General features: G+C 37.9%; 1 long non-coding RNA gene across 1 annotated transcript in view; it reads right to left on the reverse strand.

Moving 5' to 3' along the window:
* Positions 1–479: 479 nt before the first annotated feature.
* LOC129370114 (uncharacterized) overlaps positions 480–16365 on the reverse strand; it is a 54801-nt gene continuing 38915 nt past the window's right edge. The window contains exons 4-5 of the long non-coding RNA XR_008607013.1: positions 662–916; positions 480–559 (exon numbers count right to left, since the gene is read on the reverse strand). This is a non-coding gene — a long non-coding RNA (uncharacterized LOC129370114). The remainder of the gene's footprint in view (positions 560–661; positions 917–16365) is intronic.

The following is a 16365-nucleotide window of genomic DNA, read 5'->3' on the forward strand; positions in this document are numbered from 1 at the left end:
TTTGAAATTGGATCTAATATGAAAAAATTTAAAATTTTATTTCTAAGCCATGTCGTCCAGGCCTAACAGCATATATTAGGAAAGCCTGATTTAAAGAAGCAACATACTTTAGTACCCAATGTCACCATTTGGATGTGAAACGCCACAGAACACAAAGAGATATATTTTTTATTATGAAGGTGTTTGGAATCTCCATGAGTTAAGGTGACAATAATAACAAATGCTAAGCTGTTTTTAGCATCTGTTTTTAACTCTTTTATTTTTGACCGCTGCATTTTAAAAGCAAACGGCAGTGAAATGTAACGTCTCAAGAACCTTAGCAATGAGAGTCAACCAAAAGCTCCTGCAAAAAGGGCAATGTTATTTATTGGCTGCGGCGTGCTCAGATCAGCCTTTGACCTCATGCAACGTGTGCAGCCCAAAATTTATGGACGCAAAAGATAAAAGCAGAAGCCATTTCATCTGGCTCTGCTCTCGCTGGCCCGTCTCCAACACCGGCTGACTGCTGATGTATGGCTGCAGCTCGGCCGGGCCGCTCACGCAGCTCCGGCACATGTTGCTGCAGGACACACGTGGAGCTTCGAGTGAGCAACAGTGATTTTAACTGCAACAAATGGTCGAGGTATGTCATTATCCAGATTTTTGGTGAGGGGATCATTACCTGCCACAGATGCCACTGTTGTTTTGCGTCCCCATTTGTCCTGAGGCTAGCAAACCACCATACTTGAAAAGAGCAGAAGGTGCCTTTGTGTAGACGCACACCTGATCTTAGAAATCAACCGGCAGCTCTGCCCTAATGCAAGTCTCCCTGGCTCTGCCTCAAGGCCGTCCATCTGTTGCTGTGACGAAGCGCGGCTGCAGGTGAATGTGTGTGGCTGCAAGTCGGCATCCATCTGGGTGTGCCCTGAGTGGAGGACTGCAGATAACATGTCGATTTTATTCCTGTTGACACCGTTTGATCATGATGACCATATTTAAAGCGAAAAGAGGCAATAAATGATGACAAATTAGCTAGAAAATAAGAAAAGCAACATGACAAGCTGGAAAAAACACTCATATCTGTTTAATCGGATTAATCTTTCATGAATTGATTATTGAAATCATTAAGTAATTTATTACTGGAGGATACAACTTCAAAAAAGCCAATTGTTGAAAGAATAACAAATTCCAAGCTGGATAAAAATTTGTCATTTAAAATAATAATAAAAAATCTTTATCTATTAATATATTCTACCCAAAAATCCTGCATAGTTTTCCCACAGAATCTGGTTCAAATTCTGTGGGAATTAAATCTATTAAACACATTTTTACACAATTATTAATTACTTATTTGAAAAGTAATGAACAGATTAACCCTACACTTTATGATGATTGATGTTAAGTCAAAAAGAAAGTGTTAAGCTTTTCACATGTTGATGTCAGAAGTATTTTTAGCTGCTGATGCATCATTTGCTGCAAATGGTCATGCTATGTTATTACATTTTAGGTAATAAAATGTTTATTTTCTTATTTGAAAATGGAATTAAATTATTTGTTTATTTTGAATCTTTGAATATATATCTAATATTGCGTAAAAAGCCTTACATGCAGCAATTTTTTTTGTTTCATTAATCATTAGAATAATCAATAACTCTAATAACTGTTGTTTGCAGCCCTAGTTGACAGCTTTATGGAGACCGTATTCAAAGCCAAAGGAAGCAACAAACTGAGACATATGTTGGATGTAGAATTAGTCAGAAAATTAAAGCACTCAGATCTGTGCAGTCTGACCTAAATGACATATGACTCATTAATATTCAGTAAAAACGCATGTAAACAAACACAAAGTGTCAACCGCATGGAAAAATACATGGAAATAAATAGCTTGACATTTTCTTTTAACCGTTTATTTTTCTGTGTTGTATTTGTTGTCGTCTTTTGGCCAGGACTTCCTTGAACAAGGTTTTATTTTATTTAATCTCCATTTAGTATTTTTGAATTTGAGTCTCAATGAAATTTTTTTTCATCTTGGTAAAATAAAGGTTAAATAAAACTTAAGTAAAAAAAACTAATCTGCTCGTCCATGAAGTGATCTAAATAAAGTTTGTATTGATGTAGGTTGAAAAAACACAACATTAACATACGTAACACTTTGTTTTCTTCTGTAAATTTCAATGTGAATGTTAAATGGATCTGATGGTTTAACTGGAAAAGAACTATAAAGTGTAATTTCCTGCCGGTGTCTGTATTTTAACCAGGATTCTCAATTGAGCGCCATAATTCATGCAAGTCTGGTTCTGAAATGTCTGCTTTTGACTGTGGTTGTATGTAGAGTTTTTTTGAGAAGTGCATGTCTGATGATGTACTGGAAAGTGCTTTTAGTTTTCAACAAGACCTGAAAAGTGTATTAAATAAATGATTCACCATTTGCTGTTTTTTCATAATGATTCAGGTAGTTCAAAGAAAAAAACTACACGACTTCCTCAGGAGTCAAAGGCATATATTTTAGATTAATAATTCCTGGAGAATTTTGCTCATTATTGAGTTAAAATAATGAGACTACATCACTGTGTTGGAGCTGATGATTTCATTCTTTATCTGTCCATTTGTTCTTGAAGCAATACATAAAATGATAATATAAATCACATGCTTTTAATTTTTATGCTCATCGTAAAATTTTGCTGTTTTCTGACTTGTTATATTTGACACATTTAAGAGAATTTGCTGGGATGCACAATAAATTTAACCAAAATAAACTTGCAAACAAATAAAGTACAAGCCAAGCATATTAAAGTTTAATAACATCACCAAAGTGAAACAAAAAGTCATGTTCAAAGTATACTTTACTTCCAGCCATATTTTTAATTTCAGGTTTTTATGTGAAGGGCGGAAACTTTTCCTGTAACCGACTGACTTTTATGGATCATAATGTAACCAGGCTTTGCATTACAGTAAGGAATATCTGTCTGCAAAAAGCCCCTAGGAACGTGATTTTTGATACCACTGACCTTGTGATTATTGAACCTCGCTGATTGATGTGCGATACATAACCCGCTGCAGGGGCGTTACGTATCGAATCTGTTATATTTGATGTACATAATAGATAAGAAACTGCTAAATAATTCATTGATAACCCAAAGTAGGCATGTGTTGCACAGCTGCTTTGCTCTGAGTTGTTTAAATTTGTGGTGTGTTAAACCACTTTGACATTTAGAGCTTGTATTTCCACATAATTGGTATCCGAGGACTTGTTATTAGTTTGGCTGCGTGGTGTTTTAAAGCATTAATGATACAGATTGCTCCGTTATGTTTAAACGGCTCCTCTTTAAGCAGATGAACATCAAAAACAGGTGTCTCCGCTCTCTGTAAGCTCCCACTTTAACATGATTTACTTCTTTGTGGGGATTCTGTGCTGTAGAGAATGTCATATGCTAAGTTAACCTCTGCATGGCTCGCTGGCTTGCCGCCATTTATGAAAGGACACCAACACAGACGCACTCTCTCCGATGATGACAACTGGCAAAGTCCCCAACCTTTAAAACAACTCGAGCTGCGGCTGCGGGATGAATCCGACGGTGTGAGTGCACTCAATAAATCTGCAAGGGTCTGATTCAGACTCCCACACATTGCCATTCAGTGTCCTTGAAACCAGCTAGCGCCTATATCTGTTCAAAAACACAAGATCCATCTGCTCTGCCACAAGTCAATGAGTCACTGAGAGCACTTTTATTTGCGTGGATGGCAGCTGAGATCCATGTCATAAATATATTGGGTAACATGCTCACAGATTATTTCAAACCGGTCTTGTGGGTTTGTCTTTCCGTTGCACGGCGTACTGCGAGGACAGCCAACAATCCCATTGAGAAATTAGCAGGGTCCCCTGTGCTTTCCTCTGCTTTAATAAATAATTCAGCTGTCAGGGTGAAAGCGGGGCGAGAAGACCTTGTCACTGGTGACTGACTCAGCATTCTGCAGCCTGAGGGTGACACTAAACCTGAGAAATGCATCCTCTGCCATTCATAACAGGTTGTGATGCGACATCATCAATGGATACAACGTCATCTTCCAAGTTCAGTTCAAGAAGCCTTAACCTGTCTGAGTCAACTTCAGCGTGTTTAGAGGTTTTTGTGTGATGCACCAAAGCAAAGTAGTGCATAGACTGACAAGGAAGTAAAATCATACAAAGTATTTAACATCCATTACAAACTCTGCATCGAGTGGCGAAAGTTCATGAAATGCGCCACAAAGCATCACCACATACTTTGAATGTAAACAAGATGTGCCTGGCGCTCAAAACACGCTTGGTGTGAATGCGCTATTAAGAGTTTAAAATCTTGGCCCATACTTCAAACTAAACATTTCTTGTTTGTTTTCCTTATTTCTTTCCATATTAATGAATTTATTGTCTTTGTGTTTTGTTAGATTAGTATTTCGATCTATTTACGGTTTATACCAGGTCCAAGTTTCCTTTCCACTTTCATTCTCTTAGCTCAATTTATCTTTAATCTCACCCTCAGCCAGGTCTCTGCAAAAAATCAATAACAATAAATATTGCAATACGAAATACTTCCGATAGTATGTTCAATAATTTCACTCAACTCTGATCTAGAACAGCACAGCATAGATTTCAATTGCAGCTAAACAAGGCTGGTGGAATCGACTAACTCTCACTAAATAGTTACCTATCAACAACCTGCCGAGTGCTAAGTAATTCTGTTATTTTAAAGATTAACTAAAAAAAACCCCCAACATATTATAGAAATACAGATTCAAGGACTTAAATACTTTTCCAAAATCATAAAACAACAACTATGAAACTAATACCTGCAGTCAGTAGAACTGTCTATTACAACAGGGTGAAGTACTTCTAATGCCAAGTAGCTTGTCAGGCAGAAAATAACATAATAAAAAACAAACCGTAGGTACTTCTCTGTACCTCATGAGTTTTTTTGTTTTTCTTTAATGTAGGATATTCAGAAATTTCACTCAATTAAGAGTAGCAATAAACATCTGAGTAGATGTAACTATTTACTACCCTTCTCCGCATATAAACTAAGTGAACTGAACTGACTGCAGTGTAAACCCGCTCAGTTCAGCATCAGGCTCAGTAAAACCACCTGCTCTCCTCGGGAATGTTTTGTTTTCCTTGGACTTGTTTTGTAACCCAGTCATAACCTGCTGCCATAACGCCTGTCTGCTTGTAACCTCTCTGTAAACAGCCATCTTGTTGCTCGTCTCTCAGGCTGTTCTCATCCGATGTCCAAATGCAGAACAGTTTACTGGTCCAGTTTCTGCTCAGAGAGCCTTGGTTTATTAATGTACACTCTGGATCCAAATCATAAAGCTTTACGACCTGCAGACTGAAATATTTATCCTCCTAAATCATGTGAACATTGTAAAAGGTGCATAGACTATTCTCTTGTGCAGATTTGCATTACAATCTGTGTGACGTAGCTAATATTTCTCAACCTTAAACAGACCCTGCTGATATCTAGATCGGCTGATTGAGATAAGTGAGGCAGGACTTCTTTTATACTACCCCGTTTAAAGGAACAATTCTGGGATTTTTTCAGGCCGATTTCTGCTCAGAGGTTGTGTGTGACCTTTAAATGTCTTACTAGCAGCAGATAGCTGTTTGAGCATCCTCATATTGATGAAACAGATTAGTTTTCCAGCTAACAGATAGAGCGGGGCTGAGATAAAAACCACACTTCTGCTATCTTGAAACAACTCTAATCTCTGAAGTGTCATCGTAGTTCAAGTAAACACTATTTTACAAACGTTTACACAAGAAGTCTGCATCAGTTAATAAACTAGTGTTCACTTCAACCACCATTATAATTTTATGTTGCGCCACTTTTAAAAAAAGCAAACCCAAAAACCACTTTTAGTATATACTAAATGTTTTTTTTGTTCATTTGACTGGCAGCTAAAGTCTCTAAAAGAGCCCATCAGTAGGAGGGAAGGTCAATATTGTGTCAAGAATCACATATTATATAAGTTTATGACAAGTCATTTTTTAAGCTTTGGTTTGCTTTTATTTTGATAAATATTACTTGCAGCTAATTAAACACAAAATTGTGTTCACCAGAAAACTAACACATTACGTAACAACGACAAAACATGTCAGCCTCCTGTTGAGTACATTCCTGTACAGTGTATGGACTCTGGGCTTGGTTTGCAGCGCTGAATTACTGCATTAGTGCAGCGTTAAGGTGTGAAGATGTTAAGATGTTAAAGTGTGACTTGAAGCTCCTCTGAAACCACAACCGACAGGACTAACATGGTTCTAGGTAAAATAATACAGAGCTAAACAAATTCACACAAAAAATGTCAAACATAACAGGGCAACATAAGAATAGAAGCCAAATAACATATTTAATTAAGTTTATCATAAAAAAAAAAACTCAAAATAAAGCAAACATTGATGTGGTGGTTAGTAAAACTGTAGGGAAGCCCAAGTTGCTTTAAAGCTGCAGGATGCAACTTTATATATATTTATAAATGTTTGGTAAAACTGTCATATGTGACAGTATAATAAGAGACAGATAATCTGTGAAAAGAATCAAGTTCCTCTAACTCCCAGAAACAACCAATCAGAGCCAGGAGGAGGGTCTTAGCGCTGTCAATCACCTTCTTCCCCTCTTGTTCTTTTCTATGTAGGAGTTTCTCCTTGATCTCTAGACTATTTCAATAGAAAATTGGCTTCTGACTGGAAAATTGTTTGTGAATTGAATCTTAACCCTAAAAATTCGAATTGAATCGAATCACTAGACACTGAAAGAGTCGCATCTCTACTGTATTGTGTAGCTCAGTATGTTTCTGGGTTTTATTTTCCCCAACGTTTAGATGGATTATCCATATATCTGCCTCCAGGATTCAGTAAAGAGGAAAAATATTTCAGCAAATTCACAAAGAAGGTTTCTACAACCCCAATTGGCTGTAGGGGGTTCGCTCTACGGTCCACGGATCTCTAAGCAGACATCTGTTTCACTCAGGAAACAACCTCTGATCCGAAGGCTAGCTGTCACATTAATGAAGAAATGGATCATTTCAACACGTGGTGACACTGGGTTTTTCTGTTATTGATCAGTTGCATAAGTGAGAGGTTAGGGATGATTTGTCTCTACAGTCAGCTTCTGTCACAGAGAAAAATGTTCCACCAAACAACTCTGACCAAGGACTGCAAGCAAGTTTCTAACCTGAACTGTTTGATAAAACGTACAGAAAAAGTATTTTAAAAATTCATTGCTCTTTTAATTTGAAGTTTACTGCAATATGTCCAGGAATGTGACTGTTGCCCTGATGTGTGTCCAGCTGTTATTTAAGACGACATGATGTAATTACTTCTGCATCCCGTTATTGATTATCCACTAATTAAAACCTGTTGTTAAGCCTTTGCTGGATTTGCTGAGTACAGTGAAAATCATCAGGATTGACACTGCTGGTGTGGGCTTTGATTCAAACTATTGGTCCAAATCTCATTTAATTATCAGACGTGCATTCCCCGCCCCTTTTCTAAAACAGCCTTGGTCTCTATTTAGACTAAATCTGATTTCAGTATAAGCCTTTGTTTAGTTAGAAATCCATCACTGCATGTGTTAACCCCCCTGATCTTCCATCTGTCCATCCATCTATTATGCATACCTGCTTATCACATGTAGAGGCTACACAGTGAACAAAGCCACAAGCAGGTTATCACAGCAAAATAAATAGAAGACAGATAAAATTTGATGATGAGCTCGGTCAGAGGAAGACCATTGGATGCACAGGTTCATCTGTATAAATAGATTTCAAAGGTTTATTTCAGTTCAATTTGATAATTGTAGGTTACAGCAAATCAAATGTGAACATTTTAGTTGTCTGCAACCCTCCACAATCTTATCTACCCACAGTAACAGCAATGGCCAATATTCTATTCTAATTATTATAAGAAAGTCCGGTTTTATTTAATAGCTCACTTCCTTGAGCTCATGTGAATTGTTGGCTCTGATGGTTGTCATCTTCCTCTTGACCTGTTTAAGGTCAGCCCAGTTAGCTGGTCAATCTGGCAGTGTGTGCAGGAGCCAAGACTTGCAGGAAAAGGAAATCAGCACCTCCACTAAGCTTGTTAGCAGCATTGAAGCATGAAGTGCTCTAAATATTACTTTTACACAAATGCACTGACTTTGGACCAACATCAGTTGGTAGCATGGCTGCTATATCAAAGTCCATGGCTGGACTTCAATCAGCTCTGTCCCTCTCTCAATGTCCGAGACCTTGATTTCCAAATGAAATGCAAAGATTTATTTAATCTAAAAAAAGATTTTGATCCTTCTCCTCTCCATCACACTTTTTCCTTCCACTTAGCTTTCCACTAACACTCTTAGAATCAGCAAAAGCCTTTAGTTGTTGCTCTCCTTGTGTTTGCTGTCTATGACTGTTGGACATCTGTCAAATCAGCAGCGTTCCCCACGTCTCTGTACCAGTAGGAGACCATAACACATTTCTATATGAAAAAACATTTCTTTTAATCTTTTGTAATATTTCAACTTAAACTTATTGAAATAAATCTATGATGGTGCAAATAATCTGCGTAATAACTAAAATAAAATAAAGCATAAAGATTTTGATAATATTCTAATTTATAAACATACTGTACTTAAATAAAAATCTCATTAAAACAAAATCCGTACTGAATATTTTAAGTACAATTTTTCTGACCGTACTGAAACTTTCTTCAAAATTAAAGGCTACAATTAAAGAACCAGCAGCAAAACATATTCCTCCCTTTAAAGGTATAAAAAAATTATCTCAGTTGTGCTTCTTTTTTTTTTTTTGTTCACAAAGAGGAAATAGAGTGCTGTTTTAATTCACGTCCAGATGCACATGGCTGCTTCAACAGCTTTCTAATTCTTTGACTTTTGATAGGGGACTTGACAATGACTGTGAGCGCAAACTGTCGTCGGTAAAAACAGACACATTACTGTCAATCTCAGGAGACAGGCACCGTGCCAATCATCACTGATGTAGAGAGGAAGATTAAGCGACAGCAGCCTCCTTCAAGACATGAAAAAAGCCTTTTATTGAGAATTCAAACAGGTGTCATACTGGTTTCTGAGAGGCAATACAAATGACAGACTACTGAGCCGTAAATAGCACAGCAGATGATGGGAGATTGGCCATATGTCCACTGTGTGTGTATGCGTGCGTGCGTGTGTGTGAGCGCCAGTAACATTGGCTTGGTTTGAGATTCTTTTGGGAACGTCCCAGTAAAAGCTCCTTTGGGATGGAGGGAAAAAAAATTCAGCTATAACCTCCATTCAGCTCAGTTTTGGTCAGCTGAAATGAATAAACTGTGTGGTTTTCTCCTCTGAGCAGTCCATGTATTACAATCAGGGCTGAAATGATTAATTGCATTAATTGTGATTAATCAATTGTTGAAATAATCTCTGACTTATTTAGGAATTGATTAACCAGAGCAATATTTAAGCAAAAATTGTACATAAAATATATACATTTTGCATTTAAAGATGAAAATCCTTCTTTGTATGGAAATACGTTTCACCCAAAACTCATTAAGCAGCCTTTTTAGATTCATCTGGTTCAAATTGAAAGCAAATCTCCTTTTCCTGTCAAGTTATTAATGGGTTAATCCAATAAATTAGTCCTACATTGCACTGATAAGTCAATCAGAAAGCCCTGATTTTTTCACATGTTGATGTTGGAAGTATTTATTTAGTTATAGATGCAACCTTTGAGTAAAGGAATGCAATTCCATTTTAAGCAATAAAATGTTTATTATTTTTTATTAGTTTAGATATTTTAATATACTTCTAATCTCATTTAAAATGGCTTAAGTGAAAAATCTGTAGAATATGGTAGTTTTTATTTGATTAATCAATTACAATAATCGACGACTAAAATAACAGTTAAGTGGAGTTTATTTGTCTAGCACATTTTCAGCAATAAAGTAGTTCAAAGTGCTTTGCATTACAAAATAATTCAGTCATCAATTATGAAATGCGCATTAAACATTTTGTTTTGTCAAAATCATCACTAAACTACACATCAACTGCTCTAAACAGGTGGGTTTTCAGTTTTAGTTTTAGTTGGAGCCCTAATTGGAATGACAATTTTGCTGGGTGCTATTTGTCGCAGCAAAGCAGATAATCAAAACACTGTCAGAAATAAAACGTCAAGCTAAGTGAGAAAGCCTCAATTGTCAAGAAATATGACATGAGCTTCAAATTCAAACCTCTGCACCTCATTACTGTTCTTGGTGTCCCCTCTGCAATCAAGACAGTGACGGTTCCGGAGAGATCTACGTGGATGGGTGCAAGCCAAGGATAGGGCGCTCTCCGAGGAGCACGCAGCTCCATCTGGGCCAGAGTAATTGGCCTGCTATTCATATTCAGCAGTGTAATAGCCTCTAGCCATTCATGCAGTCACACATGAACTAGTTACACTGAGAACAATCAGAAGACGGCTGGACCTGAGCGTCGGTTTTCCACGAGAGGTTACAGAGACAACACACAGAGAGAGAATCTAACCAGGTTAGATTTGATGCATAAGAAGATAAATCCCTCTCTGATTGAATCTGTCAAACATTATCCACCCGATCCCAGTCTGCAGCATTTAGCAGGGAGATTTATGGCAGAAACACTGCCACGCTGCACATGTTCTGTTATTATGCAGGTGAAAAACTGTGCGTGGATGTCAGCCACTCTGTGAATCTTGCATCATGATGAACTGCCATTATTAGAGTCTGCTGCATGTGGAATAAAAAAAACTGCCCTCCTTTTCCTTGAGAGAGGCCTGCAGCAGTACTGCACTCTCAAATGCATGCAGTGAATCATCAATTACTGTGCCAGATCTCAAGAAGTGTTTTCCTGCAGAATAAATAAGTATGTTAGAGGACGCTCACTGTACATGGACACATATTTTCTTGGCAGAACATAAGGAGCATAACCTGGATCCATTCCCCGCTTACAGCCATTATTCACCAGCAGCAGTGCAGCGAACTGTAAAGCTCCCTTCTTTAGAGGTAAGTTGCTGCTGGTGTTGTATTCCTGCGTAAAAAAACACCTATAATTACCTGTGTAATGGAAGAAAGCACCCTTCATCATCTGATCATTCCTCAACAAGATAAATATGGTGGTCAAGGCATTTAGAGACAAATGCCATCCTCTCTGTGACAAGGGGGTTTGAGTGCTGTATTTATCATGGTTTGAAGTGGTGTCTGAGTCTAACCAAAGTACTGATTATTCAAAGTGAAGAGGAGCTGCCAGGCCATTACCTCCCAGAAAATAACAATGCGAACACCCGCCTGCCCGGCCTTCCCCAATGTAGTCTGTCAGAGCTTGTCAGCTGCAGCACCATTCATTCAATCTCAACAACCACCGAGCTCCAGGATCCATTCCTTCTCCCTCGCATTTACCTCCCGGTGCCTTGCAGGACACCCCCCGACCAACACCACCGCCCTTCAGCCCCACCCCAAACTCACTTCCTCCCACTCCGCTCCAACCCCTCCACCCTACTTGGTCCTGATGAGCCATTGTGAGATTCAAGCAGATGGATGGGGAACAAAGGGGTGAGAGGGGGCCCCCTTTGCCTGTCCCCCTTGTATCACTGCCAGCCAGGCTCTGGGTAATCTTCTCAAGCTTTCACAGCGGAGCAATGAATAACCTCAGCTTCCACTCTGAGACCCAGGCTCCGCCGCGGCCGCCCCCCCTGCTTATCTCACCCTCTGCAGACTCGCCAGGGCCGGCTGCTCCCCGGATAGCATCTCTCACCCTCGCTTTCTCCGCACTGTCTCTGCCCTCCGCACCCAATCAGGTTTTTTTTGTTTCTTAGGGCGTGTTACAAGGCCCAGAGATTAATTGGGGCTGTGGCTGGATGACATCTGGTTGGAGCTTCATAAAAGTCTGGGTGCTTGAGCTCTGCCGGGTTTATAATAGAGTGTATATAAGTTCATTTTCTCTCAGACAGAGCGTTAATCAGAGCTTCTTCAATGGCCGTGTTGGTGCTATTTTAGGGTGGTGGCAGGAGTAAATTAAATTACTGAAAGCGTAGGCCTAAACCATGCTTTCTAGAAAGAACTGTTTCACTTTTGACTCAAAGGACGAGAGATGTTGGGAGGTTTTAATTTGTATTCCACAGTTCGGAGATTGACATTGAACCGGTCCGACTCATATTTTCATTACTCTGCGGTAAAAAGAGTTCCATATTAACACATATTTTTCATCTGTATGTATCACGTCAAATACATATAAACAACAAAACTGGTGTTAAAATTTGTTTTCTGGAGTTTTTAATTACAAATAGTGTTTTTCTGTATGTTTGGGTAAGCCTGTTCACATAATTGTGTCATAATGACAAATTTTACTGGTCCAGACGTTACCGTGATAAACAATAATATTGTTGTTTTGAGACCATTTTCAAGTAATATAACAGTAATGCCAATAGCATTGCAAGTTCACCCTTCCAAAAGACAATGAAATTTCATTTTTAACCGACATTTAGCATGGTAACTGGACAAAATTTTAAGTATCCACAATAAATAAACAAAATGACAAATAAAATGAATTACCAAGTTTCTGCAAAAGCAAAATTGTTCTTCCATTAAAGGGCTAGTTGGGACCAAAGCACCAGACTGAAGCATTTTGTCTTCCAGACAAAAAGTCAAGAAGAAAAAAAAACACATTATGCAAATGGAAATTATTAAGATACTTTTAATTTATTATGTGATTATCTGATTTACTGCGACAGGCCTAAATTTGTAATCTTAAATTGGCGATCATTGGTCCAGATTAAATATTTCTTTCTGTAAATGAACTGTATTTGTGACACTTTCTTCTGACATTGACCAATGATCCAAAAACTTTCCTGATCATTTAATCTAATAAAAAATTTTGTATATGTGCCAAAATTTAAACTCATAAACACACCAGCTCTGGGTCACTTTTCTTTGATAAACAAAAGGGAATAATCTTTTTTCAGTAGAATTTCAGTTGCAGAACCTGCAGCAATTTTCTTTTTTTACTGTTTTTATTTAACTTTACAAATTTGTTGGTGTTACACTTGAGAATGAATATCTGCAGAGTGGCCTGGAAACAGGTCTTTTGTACCAATCAGCACAAATCAGTGCAACTTTATTAGATTACAATTAGCTACAAAAGATAAACTGCATAATGAAAGTACTCACATCGTCATATACAAGATTATAAATAAATAAAGGAAGCCAGATGTATTATCTGGATTAAGTTGGCTGTTTATCAGGCAAACCCAACAAAATTTAAATCCAGAACCCAATGCTAGAACTTTTCTTGAAAGTTTCTCATTATTAGAGCCGCAGGGTCGGGTTACATGATTATTTTTGGGCACAGCGGTTTGTTTGTTTTTGCTATTAAACATGTTTTTGCTATTAAACATGTTTTTGTGTTATATAGCCATCTCATTTATTTTAATTAGGGAAAGCAACATCACCAGAACACCATGTTGCAAAGCTGCAACATGCACGCAGCACAAATGAATAAAAGATAATACACACAAATATTCTGATCTTTATATAGAAAATAAAGCAACAGCCTTGGTTTTTAAAATGCAAAGACTTGCAGTCTTTGACTAACACAGTGTAATTATATAACAATAATAATTGCCTCCTTGTATAAGGGTATCACAGGTCTATTGACTCCCACTTCCGAGTGAATCATTAGAAAAGAGCAAAGAAGCTCTTCAATCACTAATAATTGCTTTGTGCTTGCGCCTCCACAGCAATAACAATCCACCTGTTCTGCTTTACAGGAACAGCTTAGCCACTCCGCGGCTTCCTTGCACGGCCCTGTTAAAATATTGAGCATGTACTTAAGTGCTATTTGGCCAAGTGTCATTTAGGCTGACGGGCTCTCCATCCACAAAAGATGTCTTTAAGTGACTGGATCAGAGCTGGTAGAGAACCACAGAGGAATACACAGGTGTTGAATTATTCACTCCCGATGAAAAATTTACACTTTTGTCCCACAAACTCTTAACTACAACTATAAAGTGGGGCTGCAGTTAGAGTCACGGCAGGAAGCTGTTTTTAGACGGCTTCAGAGGCGATAAGATGATGTAAGATCAATGCCTGACGTCGTTAATTCTGATTAATAAAACTCACCCAATGCAGGGAACAGGTCTTAAATTTATGTTTCTCTGAACTTAAAGAGGATAATTTATGCATCAGTGGCATTTATAAATATTACAGCCTTTATGTAAGACGGCTACAGCTCTGATTTCATAATGGAAGATGTCAGAAAAGAAAATAACAGACATCACTTTACAAATTTGCTTCCCTTAATGTGTAAAACAGATAATTTTAATGTTAGAATAAATTCAGCTTTCAGTGCACTGTAGGTCCATTTTGCTCCACAAACATGACGTGACACTGGCTGATTAAATTACCACTTTATTGACTTTCAGGAAGCACTTGCCTAAATCTACAAGATTAGCCTACGATTAATGTTGGACACTTAATCCTTTAGCCAAATTGAACTGTTTGAAACGACTGTAGCGGAAGAAGACAAAGCTTTCACTTTCTCCTCCTGCAGCACCTGCTGTCCTGTTTCAGAGCCACACGGCGGAAAGAAACAGCCTGTCATCTAAATAACCGCCGCATGCATCCTTGTATCGTTTGTCCCTTCAAAAGTGTCACACTGTGCAGGTGTAGCCGTTTCTTACAGGTGAATTCAACAGGATGGAAGATGTAGAGTAAGCAGTATTTGAGATAACTCTGCTCCTTTCCATTCAAATCAAGGTTTGGAAAATTTCAAAGTAGAATAAGGAAGTGCTTGGCGTATATTACTGGAACTAGAGAATCCAGTAGCGCTGGTGAACAGCCAAAACATTGTCTGGGGTTTTTCAACTGTTTTAGAGTAATTTTGACATGCTGAATCCAAACATCTCATTGGTTTTGCTTAATCAGGTAAACTTTCTGACCCAAGGATGCTGGGATGCAGTCATAATGGCTGATTACTGTTGGACTCTGAAGCGAGACACATCCCGGCTGCAGACCATATGAGGCGGTCGAAGTTCAAGCCCTGAATTTTTGCACTATAAAGACGTAATGTTCAACTTGTATGCACTTACTTTTGTCAGTGTTTGTTACTCAATTTACAGAAATCCAAGTTTGTCTGATTTAACTAACACATTTTGTTAAAAAACAGTTTTTTTTAACCTAAAACCTTTTTTGGGGTAAAGAATATTAACAGAAATTAACTGATAATGTCACAAAAATATCAAGTTAGTCAGAAGATTGGATTTCTCTAAATAAAATTAGAATATAAACCTGACCTAATTGAGGGAAAAAATATGTCATTTTTGGATTCAGCAGCTCAAAATAATCCTAATTCAGTTGAATAAACAACAACTTCCAAAAAGACAAAGAAAACTGTTTTTCTAATATTGTTGTGGGTGACGATAACATTTTGATTCACACAGCCCCACAAAATGTTTTTTTCTCTCTTTAACATATTAGATCTATTTTCTTGCAGCACACCAGTGTAACTAAAGTGATGGTAAACTGGACTCAAAGCGCCTCCAACCCGGAGTAATGCTGAGCTCAATATTATGGTTGAATGCCTCCTGTATGAAACAAATGGCCCACCAGTGTAGCTGCACCTCCTTCAGCTGGCAGGCCTCCTAGCTTATATCAATAATGCCTTCTCTTTTAAAATGTATTGAAACATCAGGCAGTATGGCAATTATTTACTGGGATTTGCTAAAATATGGTTGGTTAGTTAGCTACAGAGCAGCTTAGTGTTATGGTGAAAACAGAGTTAGCATTACACTGATAATCACTAAGACTGGAGATGCAAATGTACTGATAAAGATGTCTGCGCATGACTCAAAGTGTCACACAACAGCAAAGTTCTTAAAAAACAAAATACATATGAGAAATTACATTTCCTGCCTAATCAGAATGTAAGACCTGTGGATTATCATATTTAAGGCCAACCTATTTCCCCCCCCACAATGAATTTAAGACTTTTTAAGGATGCGCAGACACCATGCAGAGCTGGTTTAAATCCCTGGATTGAGGCTGGAACGTGTTTCCTTATCAGATTCTGCAGTTTAAAACTACATTACTGAATTACAATGTCTAGATATGTAGCATCATAAAGGATACAGGAGTGACTGCTCACTAGTCAAAGGTTTTCATCTCATAAGATAATGAAATAAAATATATTGCACCTTTACCATCACCAAAAGGCATGTACAAGTCCGTTATTTTTATTTTTTTTAATGTGACACATTTTGATCTCCAGTTCTGCTTAGGTGCAAGAGAAATATTTATACTCAGCACAACTTTACAGAAGTGAAGCTGTTTGACTTTGCTCTCTTGTGTGATGAAAGAATGTGAATGCTCGG

The sequence above is a fragment of the Poeciliopsis prolifica genome, unplaced genomic scaffold, assembly GCF_027474105.1.
Source record: "Poeciliopsis prolifica strain line A6 unplaced genomic scaffold, Auburn_PproV2 SCAFFOLD023, whole genome shotgun sequence".
NCBI classification, from domain to species: domain Eukaryota; kingdom Metazoa; phylum Chordata; class Actinopteri; order Cyprinodontiformes; family Poeciliidae; genus Poeciliopsis; species Poeciliopsis prolifica.